Source organism: Humulus lupulus, chromosome 2 (assembly GCF_963169125.1).
Source record: "Humulus lupulus chromosome 2, drHumLupu1.1, whole genome shotgun sequence".
Lineage (NCBI taxonomy): Eukaryota > Viridiplantae > Streptophyta > Magnoliopsida > Rosales > Cannabaceae > Humulus > Humulus lupulus.
The window spans coordinates 226,053,208-226,065,765 of record NC_084794.1 but is presented as its reverse complement, the minus strand read 5'-3'; positions in this window follow the sequence as shown (position 1 = coordinate 226,065,765).

Sequence of the window (12,558 nt, the reverse complement as noted above, 5' to 3'; positions counted from 1 at the left end):
ATCCACAGACTTATTCTTCTTTTGGCCGTGATGGCTGTTTTCACCATTCCCCTTTCTTTTGCCACCACTGGGCTGGTTGTTCTGTGCGACGTCGGGAATCGCCACTACGATCTCCGTCCCCGCTCCAGCGAGCTTCTCGGGAACCTGGCCGGTCCCCGCGGCGGAAGCTTCAGCTTCTTCTAAGTTTATCCACTCTTGGGCTCTGTTAAGGAATTCGTTAACCGAGCTGACTCCCTTCCTCTGAATATCTTTCCACAGGTCTCCCCCGACCAGGATTCCGGTTCTCATGGCCATGAGCTTAGAGCTATCGTCAGCGTCTCGGGCTCGAGCAGCGACATTCGCGAACCTGCTCAAGTAGGCTTTCAGCGTCTCACCGGGCTGCTGTCTCACGTTAGCTAGGGAGTCAGCTTGGACTCGGGCGGCCTGGGAGGCACGGAATGCCCTTTTGAAGTCAGCTGAAAAAGTCTTCCAGGAGCTGATTGACTGTCTTTTACTTTGCTTGAACCACTGCCTGGCAGGTCCGATCAATGTGGAAGGGAAGATCAAGCAACGCAGCTCTGGGCCAATGTTATGAGCCATCATTAGGGTGTTGAACATCCCCAAATGATCCGACGGGTCCACGTCCCCGTTGAACTTTGACAAATGGGGCATACGGAAACCAGACGGGTATGTCGTCGCTGCTATATTGGGGGCGAAGAGTTCCATTTCGTCGCCCGAATCATACTCGTCTTTTTCTTTTTCTGTTAGGAGCTTCCTCATCAGCTCCTCCATCTGAGTTAGACGCTCGAGGCTTTGGTCCTGAGATCCTGGGTTATTCCGGGGCTGTTCCACAGCTCCGGACCCGTTTTACATATTAGGTGCATTGTTGCCCCTCCTATCTTGAGATCGGTTATTTGGGACATTCCCTCCGTTACGTACTTCGGATCGGACTCCCGCCGAGCGGGCCTGACTACCATCCCTAGCCCTGTCCTCCCTGTGAGAGTTGAGGCGATCTCAAAGGTTGCCTCCCTGGGTGGTCTGGTGGCTCTGTGCCGAACTCAGTCGCTGACGCAGGTCTCCTCCGGAGAGATCACTCCGGCGGCTACCGGTCCAGTGGCTCCTGCTGGATAGGCTTGGAGTGCGTCTTTGGTGGTTACGATCTGATCCTTCCCCTGGCACCCTGCTGCGCCAGGAAGGCCCAACCGACGATGGGTCTCTCCTACTACTCCCGTAGGCCGGGATGTCTCGAACGGGCTGAGGAGATGGGTATCTGATTGGAGAAGGAGGATGTCTGACTGGGGAGGCGATCCTAGTCCTGTCCGGACGGATTAAATTTGGCGGGGGCCTTTCGGCCCTGCCAGCTTGCTGGTCCCGCGCTGGGTGAGCTGGACGAGGCGCAGGACGGTCTTCTGGGACGGACTGGCGCTGCTGGCCCGCCCCGGATCTCCTTCGGGAGTTTCCTCGAGCTTTCCTGGGCGCCCTCAAGGAAGGTTGAGAGCTAGGGGTTGACGTCCTAACCGAACGGCTGTATTGCTGTTGTCCGGTTCTAGGCATTTCCCTGAAGTTTGCCTCTTGGGGGTGTGATGAAGGGGTAGAGTTGGCTGCAGGAAGTCTATCCGAACGGCTATGTCTGGACCGATTACTCCGGCGAGACTTAGGAACCTCACCTTGCCTCTCTCCAATGTTAACGTTGGTTGTGGGAGGGGGTAGTCGGGCCAGAATATCCTGGATTTGCCGACCGGCTGTTGCTAACTGGCTCCTCAGTTGAGCATTCTCCATCTCCACCGCAGTATAATAACACGGGTTCGGATTAGGTGGCCGGGGTGCTGAGCTACCAGTGTCGTCCTGGCCCGCCGGCTGCTTTCCTGGCCTCTGCTGGACTTCAGGAATTTGCTCATCAGGAATGGCAACATGGTGGGCCTCCTGCCCATCATGCTGTTCTATTTCGTTGCCATGTCTGGATCGAGTGGTCACCATAGTTGGATGTTTGTGGTAGCACTAATCGAACTTGCTCTCAATGAAAGCACCAAACTGTTGACGCGGTTCTTCGCCAACAGGTAATTAAAAGAATAAGAGAAAGGGATTAGTGCTGAAAGTAGAACCGTCACAGATATGAAATCTTAGAGAATGAACTAGGTGACTCAAGACACGTTTTTAAGTGGTTCAAAGGTTAAAATCCTTCTACTCCACTAGTCAATATTATTGATCTATTCTGGGTATTTGGTTACAAAGTATATATCTCTCCAAAGACTATTTTTTCCAACCCCTATCAACTCCCAAGGTCCCCATATTTATAGGAGAAGGCACCTGGAAGTTGGTAGGGAGGTCATCCCGTGACCTTACCATTTGTCATATCAACTCTGTAACATTTATGATTAATTCCTAAACCTGACACATAAGTGTGGTCTAATCAGTATGTAAGGAGATAATGGGCCGTACGACCCAACCCAGCCGTGGGTGTCTGAATGCGCACGTTCCTGTTGCGTGTCTGAGAAGTCAGGGGGATATCGGACACGTGATGTCAGATATATGCACGTTTATCTTGCGTGTGTTGACTTTACAAAGGGTCAGCGATCCATGGCCAGCTCGTACCACGAGCTGCTTCCCTGAACCGGCCTTCAGCCTTCAGGCCTTTTGATGCCTTCCTCCAGTCTTGGGGGCCCTTGGCGAGCCTTTGAGGATCTCCAGCCTTCAGGCCTTCTGATCCCTCGAGCTAAGAAGGTACGATCTGGAAACAGGATCTCCGGCCTGGGGGAGTCCTCAGACTAAACCATGATTAGTCCGAGGCTCGACCTGCTAATCAGCTCGTGGGAAAACCAGGGCGTACAATTTTATATTAATAAAAAAATATAAAAAATTATTAATGAACTTTGTAAATCCTAAAATTGGCATATTTTATAGAAATATCTTTTTTATTAAAAGAACAATTTTTGTTTCCCTTATAGTGCTTTTCGGAATTCACTTTCAATTTCTTATAATTTGTGGAATATTTACATTCCTTATTTAATTGTGTTTTATCACAATTTGTTTATAAAGGGAAGTAATATCTTGCAAACATTTCGTACTTACTCAAAATCATTTCTTGAATATTTGTCTGTATATTTTCATGCAGCTCAAGTTTATAAAAATCAGGAAACTAAATCTTTGTTATCATTAATTGTTATTTCTATCTTGAGCTTTTTGATCCGACACAGGTCTGAGCTGTCCCGACCAAAATCGTATATGTCGGATCAGCATCTTCTAAAAAAGGCAATTCTTCATCAATCAAGAATATCTTCAATTATTCTTGCCTTTATTAGGAGATTCTTTCTCAGCCTTTATGAGCACGAAAAATGACTCTATAAATAGGGCTCTAAAGGCATTGAGAAAAATGGAACTCTTAGATGCATAATTTGTGAGTGTATTGTAATATTTGTGAGAATTCCTTATTTGTATTCAAGATCATAGTATTCACGTGATCTTGTAGAAATATGAGTGTTTAGTTTTTGTGGTGAGTTTATACCACGTTCATGAGTGAATACACATTGTAATTTGAACACAACTTTTACAATCTTCAGGAGAGGATTTTTACAAGCCTTGCATCAGGAGGATGCAAGCACTCGCTAGCCATTGAAGGGAGTTCAAGTGGTTGAGTGTTTCAATCAAGATCAAATTAGTGAAGAGAAGTACAACAAAGTTGCGGCAAATCTCAAGAGGGAGTCTTGTTTTGTTTAAGTCAATATTTTGTACTTGTGATTCTTTATTAATTGATTTTATTCTCTGGGCGTGGCCCCAAGGAGTAGGTTATCCGAAAGGGTTTCTGAACCTTGTAAAAATTTGTTGTGTTCTTTATTGTTTTGCACTGTCTTTTTATTGTGTTCAGTTTCTGTCATGACAAGTTCGGATTCTGTCCTGACAGAACTGCAATCTGCTTAAACAATTAATTACCATTCTGCACTTTAATTAATTCACATGGTTTAATTAATTTGGTAATTACTAAAAATGGAATTTCAATTGGTATCAGAGCAGGTCACTAAACTCTTAGTGAGATTTTGTGGTTTTCCGTTGGTTTTGTTTCTTGTGAAATGTCTATCTTTGTAGAAGGAGGATCTATCACTCACCCTCCATTACTGAATGATACAAACTATCCATACTGGAAAGTAAGGATGAAAGCTTTTATCAAATCCCTTGATGAAAGGGCTTGGAGATCAATATTAACTGGTTGGACACCACCTGTCGAGACAGATTCGAAATCCAGTAAGACACAGGTAAAATTTGAACTTGAATGGTCTAATGAAGAAGATAAATTGTCAATTTATAATAATAAAGCTTTACATGCAATTTTTAATGGAGTTGGTGAAACTTATATAAAATTGATTTCCTCTTGTGAGTCTGCTAAAGATGCTTGGAAAATCCTTCAAACTCAATTTGAAGGAACCACTGATGTTAAGCGATCTAGGCTTGTAATGTTGACCACTAGATTTGAAAATCTTTGCATGTCAGAAAAAGAAACCTTCACTGAGTTTTATGAAGAATTGTCTGACATTGTTAATGAATATTTTGCTTTAGGAGAAAAGTTGTCTGACTCTGTTTTGGTTAGGAAAATTGTTAGATCTCTTCCTGACAAGTTTCAATCCAAGATCACAGCCATTGAGGAGGTAAAGAACCTTGACACCTTGAAAGTTGAGGAATTGATGGGATATCTTCAAACTTTTGAACTTAATCAAAAGATCCGCCATCAAGATAAACCAATTTCCATGAAGGAGAAATCGATTGCCTTGAAATCTTCCAAAGAGAAAATGGAAAGCTCAGATGAGGAAGAAGATGATGAAATGATCTTGTTATCGAAAAAAATGATCTTGCAAGGTACTTGGTAGTGGCACTCTAAATTATGAAGGACTACCAAAGTTGCAAAATATTCTTTTGGTTGATGAACTTAAAACTAATCTAATTAGTATAAGTCAAATTTGTGACCAAGACTAGATTGTAAATTTTTCTCATGATAATTGTTTTGTGCTTGACCAAAATGGAAATTGTGTTTTGAAGGGTTATAAATCTGTTGACAATTGTTACACATTATCTCAGTCACACAGTTGTCACACAAATACAAGGAGTGATACTAATTTGTGTCATGAAAAACATGGTCATGTGGTTTTTGAAAATTTAAGAAAAATTGGAAGTTTGAGTCATGTTAATGATTTACCGAATTTAAGTAAATATTTTTTTGGTAAATGTGAACCATGTCAATTGGGAAATCATTTGAAAATTTCCAATGAAAAATGTTTTAATGTTGGAGTGTGTGCTCGCTTCCAAAGAAACCCTATGGACTCTCATGTGATTGCTGTAAAAAGATTTATTCGTTATATCAATAATACTCTTGATTTAGGCATTTGGTACTCCAAAGAAACAAACTTTAACCTTGTGTGTTATAGTGATGCAGATTGGGCAAGAAACACTGATGATCGCAAAAGTACAAGTGATGGTTGTTTTTACTTAGGAAAAAATTTGGTCTCCTAGCATAGTAAAAAACAAAACTCCATCTCCTTGTCAACAGCCGAAGCTGAGTACATAGCTGCTAGAAGCTGTTATACTCAGCTTTTGTGGATGAAACAAGTGTTGACTGGCTATGGGTTTGATCTTAAAACATTAACCATTTTTTGTGATAATACAAGTGCTATTAATATCTCCAAAAATCATGTTCAGCACTCTCGCACCAAACATATTGACATTCGTCATCATTTTATTAGGGAACTTGTTGAAAACAAAACATTGATTTTAGAATATGTTGAGACTAACAAACAAATTGCAGATATTTTTACTAAAGCTTTAGACACGGTCAGATTTGATTCCCATAGGAAATCCTTGGGGTTTTTTTTTATTTGAAATTGCCAATAAAGTTATTATCTTGCCTTGCATATGTGTTTGTGTAAATCTTTTGTCCTGTTTGGAAGAAATTTGATGAGCATATTTTTTGTATTTTAGAAAATGAACGTTATAAGTCTTATACTTTGTTAGGAATAAAAAACCATATTTGAAAAATTATAGACCATCCAATTTATATTTGATCAAATCATTATGTTTGTATGAGCATTCCTTAATTCAGTTTCTTTTTCAGTCTCCATCTTGGAAAAGAGCTACCTATACTGATGTGTGAAAGCCGACACTGAGTAAGTTGGTACCAGGTAATTAGCAATTATATTGGAGGATACTCTACCAATGTAAATGGCTACCATCAATATAAGAGTTATAGCCTCCATTATGGTTACAATTTGAAAAAGGCTACAATTGTCAAATATGGGCAATGACCCTAGCTTTAAAAGGCCAAAAAGAAACGCCAAATTGATTACACATGCACACACACATGCCAGTTGACTAGACTGTGTAAGATGGTTTTAAGACTCATACATATAATGATTTGATTAAAATATGTTTTGTGATTGGTATATTTTTTGAATTATGGTCACTTAGTATTTGAATTATAACTCATTTCTCTAATTTGTGAAAAATATGGTTATCTTGTTTCTTTTGAATAGGACTTGACATTTACATGGACACATATGGTATGGAAATTTACATTCTATTTTTGGAAATTTTTTGAAAAAATAAAAAATAATGACAAAATAAAATCTATTTTGGACCGTGTACTTTAAAAAAAAGGTTTGAAAAATTAATTGATGCAATTTATTTGTTTTATCTCAATATATTCAAAATCATGCAAAAAGTTTCCAATTTTGAGGTGTAAAAGAATTTGTTTTAAAAAGGAGATATTTTGGCATTTATCACATTAAATCTGGTTACCCATTTTTGGTTACTCATTTTTGAACTTGCCTCATTTGTGCACTGAATACTCTATATATTCGGATTCACTTTGGTTGTTTAATACTCAGTGTTTTCTTGTTTGTCTCTCTCACTTATAACCAAAGTGTTTAGGGTTTTTGTTCTTTGTGTGTTTCACTTTTTTTATTCTTAGCAGCCATGAAGACCTGAGGTCATGGTTCATCTTCCAAATCGGTGAAGTCTCAGAAGGAGACAGTTCTTGAGTCAGTTCCCACTGCCACTCCTCCTATCCCAGCATCAATCCCTGCTGTCTCGCCTCCTACAGGCCGTCGACCTAAAACTACAGCAAGAATGAAGGTTCTTGCTCTTCCGGGTCCTATGGGATCTACCTTGATTGGGGCTTCAAGTAAAGGAGTTACCTTTCCCAACCTCGATGCCCAGCCAAACCAAGCCTCGGCGGTTCCACTCGCCTCTTCCTAAGGTCAAATAAAAGCCAAACATGCCTTGACTTCAAATCCTTCCCAATCAATCTCCACTGAAGTTGTGTCTGATCCATCTGATCATGACTCTGAATCCTCGTTATCTCCTGTTGTTTTGACCCCCAAGGCAAAGGGCAAACGCAAGACCAAAGCTGCTGGATCAAAGAAAGGCAAGTAGGCCAAAGTGGCTCCAACAAAAGGTACTAGCTCCATCTCTGATTCATTTCCTTTATCCCGATTTAAATTGAAGGCAAAAATCAACCCACCTCCTTGCACCTCGTCGGAGGATGTTTCTCCTGAAATGGAAGACTCACTGCCTGAGTTGGACCCTTCCCTGACCGAGCCAAATCTTGAAGTTCCTCTTGACGATTTGGCGGAGGATACTGAATCTGAAGAAGACCCATCAGAAGCTTCTCCTGTTGCATCTGACCCAAAGGGCACCACACCATTGGCATTTCTCGAATTGTCTTCCAAACTCCCTAAACAAAAAGGTGCTCCTGTCCGTACCTCAGGATCTTTCAATGCTCATTCTCTTACTTTCTGCTTTAATGATAATGAGAAAAACATGCAATTTTATGAGCATCGTCACTTTATTAGTGAGCGTAATTTCCTTTTTGCTCTTCATCGTGTTTTTGGGGTCTTACTTACTTTAGAGGAAAGGGGTTGGTTGCGATCTTTGTCTGGGTTTGATGGGTTTGTGCCTCGGGTTGTTAAGGAATTTTATGCAAATTTGAATGATGAGTTGTTAGACCAGTATTATTTTATGTTTCATAAAGTGTATGTTAGGGGACATTGGTATAAGTTTAGTCCTACTGAAATTGCTAAGGCCCTCAATCTCGTTCCTATTGAGATTGATAATTCTATTGAGTTTGCAAAGGATCAAGTCTTGTCTGAGTTGGTTGGTCAAGATATGGTGTGGGAACCAAGCACCTCTCTACGAGTCTCGGATCTCACTCACTATTATGGTGCTCTTTTCAAATTTGCAATGTTTAATTGGATGCCTACCACTCATTCCTCGACCATCACTCAAGACATGGCTTTTCTATTGTTCAAAATTAGGACTGGAGTCACCATTGATCTTCCTGCGATTATTTTTTATCAAATCATGTCCTTGAGTGGTGCCAAATGCAAGGGTCAACACTTTATGTTTCCACAAGTCATTTACAAACTTTTGGACTCTCAGTGTCCTTTGAAGAAATCCCACGAGACCTTGACTTCTCTTTTGGTTGGTCCTACCTACACTATCAAAGATGACCATGCTCCGTCCACAGCTCAAAAGGTCAAAGGCATTAATATGGCTGGCTCTGGGTCTGGCAATGTTGTGACTGACACTCCTGTTGTCCCGACTGATCTCGCTTCTGTCCAGACAGGTTTTGCAAGTCTCTCTGACCGGTTCACTCTCATGGAGGATACTCAGCGCCAAATTCTTGCTTTGTTGGCCATTATCAATGCATCCACCACTCCTGCTCCATGACGGCTACCGTTCCTTTTGATTTATTTTTATTTGCTTTTGATAAATGTAAAAGAACACTAGTTTTGTCTTTCTTTTGGTTTCGTTTCCTTTCTTCTTTGGCATTTTCTTAGACAATGAGGGGGAGAGAGAGTAACTCTATTTTTTGGTACTTTGATTATTTTGGTTGACCTGCAGTTTCTCATTTGTTTTTGTTAACTGTTTTTGTCTTGTGCTTTGGTTATTTTTGGCAGGGGGAGTCATTTTGTGACTCTTGTGATTTTAAGCACTTACTTGTGTTTTGCAGGGATCTTTTAAAAATAGATATGCTTTGTCTATAAAATTGCCAAAGGGGGAAATTGTAAATCCTAAAATTGGCATATTTTATAGAAATATCTTTTTTATTAAAAGATCAATTTGTGTTTCCCTTATTGTGTTTTTCGGAATTCACTTTCCCTTTCTTGTGATTTGTGGAATATTTACATTCCTTATTTAATTGTATTTTATCACAATTTGTTTATAAATGGAAGTAATATCTTGCAAATATTTCGTACTTACTCAAAAACATTTCTGGAATATTTGTCTGTATATTTTCGTGCAGCTCAAGTTTATAAAAATCAGGAAACTAAATCTTTGTTACCATTAATTGTTATTTCTCTCTTGAGCTTTTTGATCTGACACAGGTCTGAGCTGTCCCCACCAAAATCGTATCTGTCAGATCAGCATCTTCTAAAAAAGGCAATTCTTCATCAATCAAAAATATCTTCAATTATTCTTGCCTTTATTAGGAGATTATTTATCAGCTTTTATGAGCACGAAAAATGACTCTATAAATAGGGCTCTAAAGGCATTGAGAAAAAGTGAACTCTTAGATGCATAATTTGTGAGTGTATTGTAATATTTGTGAGAATTCCTTATTTGTATTCAAGATCATAGTATTCACGTGATCTTGTAGAAATATGAGTGTTTAGTTTTTGTGGTGAGTTTATACCACGTTCATGAGTGAATACACATTGTAATTTGAACACAACTTTTATAATCTTCGAGAGAGGGTTTTTACAAGCCTTGCGTTGGGAGGATGCAAGCAATCGCTGGCCATTGAAGGGAGTTCAAGTGGTTGAGCATTCCAATCAAGATCAAATTAGTGAAGAGAAGTACAACAAAGTTGCGGAAAATCTCAAGAGGGAGTCTTGTTTTGTTTAAGTCAATATTTTGTACTTGTGATTCTTTATTAATTGATTTGATTCTCTGGGTGTGGCCCCAAGGAGTAGGCTATCCGAAAGGGTTTCTGAACCTTGTAAAAATTTGTTGTGTTCTTTATTGTTTGGCACTGTCTTTTTATTGTGTTCAGTTTCTGTCGTGACAAGTTTGGATTCTATCCCGACAGAACTGCAATCTGTTTAAGCAGTTAATTACCATTCCGCACTTTAATTAATTCACATGGTTTAATTAATTTGGTAATTACTAAAAATGGAATTTCAAACTTAACTCAAATTGCTACATTATGAAAATTAAACATTACATTTTAAAAAAAAATATACATTACATTTAATATAAATAAACAAAAAAGTACAAATAATAATTATAAACTAATTTTTTAAATTAATAAATTTGTTCCATAATTGATCCATTAGTGCATTTTAAAGTGCAATGTGAGCTTCTTTATCTTTGATCCGTTTGTATCGATTAAAAAATTCTTCCCATTTGTTGTTGTTTTTTTTTATTATTGTTGATTTTATTTTGTGTTTAAAATTTATGTTTTTAATATTATCGTATTCCCAAAAATATTTTTTTTTTGTTGTATAATTTTTATTTATTCTTATAATATTGGTGTATATTTTAAAAATTAAAAACTAACAAAAATTAATAAAAGATTAATTAGATTAATATATTTAATAAAGGATATATATGTAATTATTAATTGGACATAAGGATATAGGATAATTTTACCATTTGCATCAAATAAATAGTGCAACATCAATATTGATGTTGCATAGTAAAATAACATTAAAATAAAGATAAAGTTAGTGCAAGATTGAAAAAGGAAATTTGGCATTTTTGAAATTAAGGATTGTTTTAATGCATAGGTTGGAGGTGGCCTAAATAGATATAAGATCATAACTAAAATATTATTTAGGTTTGAAATTTATTATTACTTACCAAACTTTGTCTTTTTTTATTGTTATTGGATAACTAGAGTCCATTCACATTATGACCAATATCACTAATCTAATAGTGTCTAATACTAATAGGGTTGTTTGGGTGATGGGTTTATGTAAAACATTTTCTAATTCGGAAAAGATGTTTGCTCGGTCATAAAAATACTACCTTCTTTATGCTTTAAGACTATTAACTCTTTGGTGTTTCGAAAACTGAAAATAATAAATTAAGGACTGTTCATTGATATAACGATCATTAAGATATTCGTAATTATCTTTACATAAGAAAAATAGCAAGGAATATTTAGTTTATTTTAATTCAAATTATTTTTTAATTATCCTAACAAAAATTCATCCAACACAAAATTGTCTCTTTTTCCAATGGTTTTCTTAAGTTTCTTCTTCCTCTTTGAGAAAAAATATTATTATCATTGAAGTGAATCCATAACAACCACAAAATCAATTGAAGTTGGTTGAAGGATTCTATAGCTCTAAAAATATTTAGTTTAATTATGGACAACCTATACCTATTAGCAGATCTCTTAACATGTGAGACATTAATAATTAAATTTCTAAAATTAATGAATTCTGGTGTGTGACAATTAAGATCATTAATGTTTGAGTCATATATATATATATATATATTAGGTATAAGTAACGCAGTGCACATTTGCTTATACTACTACAAATATAGGTTTTTTTTGTGCTTTTTTTTCAACTTTAACTAAAAAGCGCAGAGAAAAAGTCTCTATGAGTCTGAAATACCATTTTTTTGCGTTTTTAAAAAAAAAACGCAGTCTAAAGTTTGAAGATTGGGAAGGCGGAGACTTTTCTCTGCAGTTTTTTGTATATAACCGCAGAGAAAAGTATCACTTACCCTACAAGAAGAACCCGAGCCTCATTTCCCTCTTCATTTTTCATTTCACAGAGGCGAAGAAAGGAACGGCGCAGCCTTCGTCCCCAGCCATGGTAAGGTCCATTTTCACTATTTTTCATTGTTTTTTTTGTCATTTTATTGCTTATTAACGCTTTAAATCATGTAAATATACATACTATTGATTTATTTTGAAGTTTTAGGACAAAAATAAAGAAATATTGAATGGGTTTAATGAGATTTTAATGTATGTTTATATTGTAGTTTCAAGCTTTTCTATAATGTTTTTGAACGTTTGTGGAATATTAGAAGATATTTTTATTGTTCAAAATATGTATTGATCACTAAAAAAAAAATTAATATTTCAGATTTTGGGTCTTTTTTATATTATTTACCTAATTTATTTGTATTTTAATAATGTTAATAGTAATTATGTTATATATTTAAAATGTATTGTATTTTACTTAATTTTTTATATTATAAAATTATTTTTTTTATTATTTACATAATGATTTTTTAATTAGATAATAATTTATTAAATTAGGTTATTATTATATAATATTTAAAATATATCTAATCGGAATTTATATAATTGTATATAATCGGAATTGAATTATTAAAAAAATTATATATAATTAGAATTGAATTATTGAAAAAATATATATAATTAGTAATTAATTTTTTTTTTTTTAAATGTTTTCTCTGCGGTTGTGTTGAAAAAACCGCATAGAAAGATGTGGCTTTTCTCTGCGGTTTTTGCAACACTTTTCTCTGCAGTCGAATACACTGCGTTTTACACTACTCTCAAATACCGCAGTGTATTAAGTAAAAAAAACTGCAAAGAAAAGCATTTTTGTACTA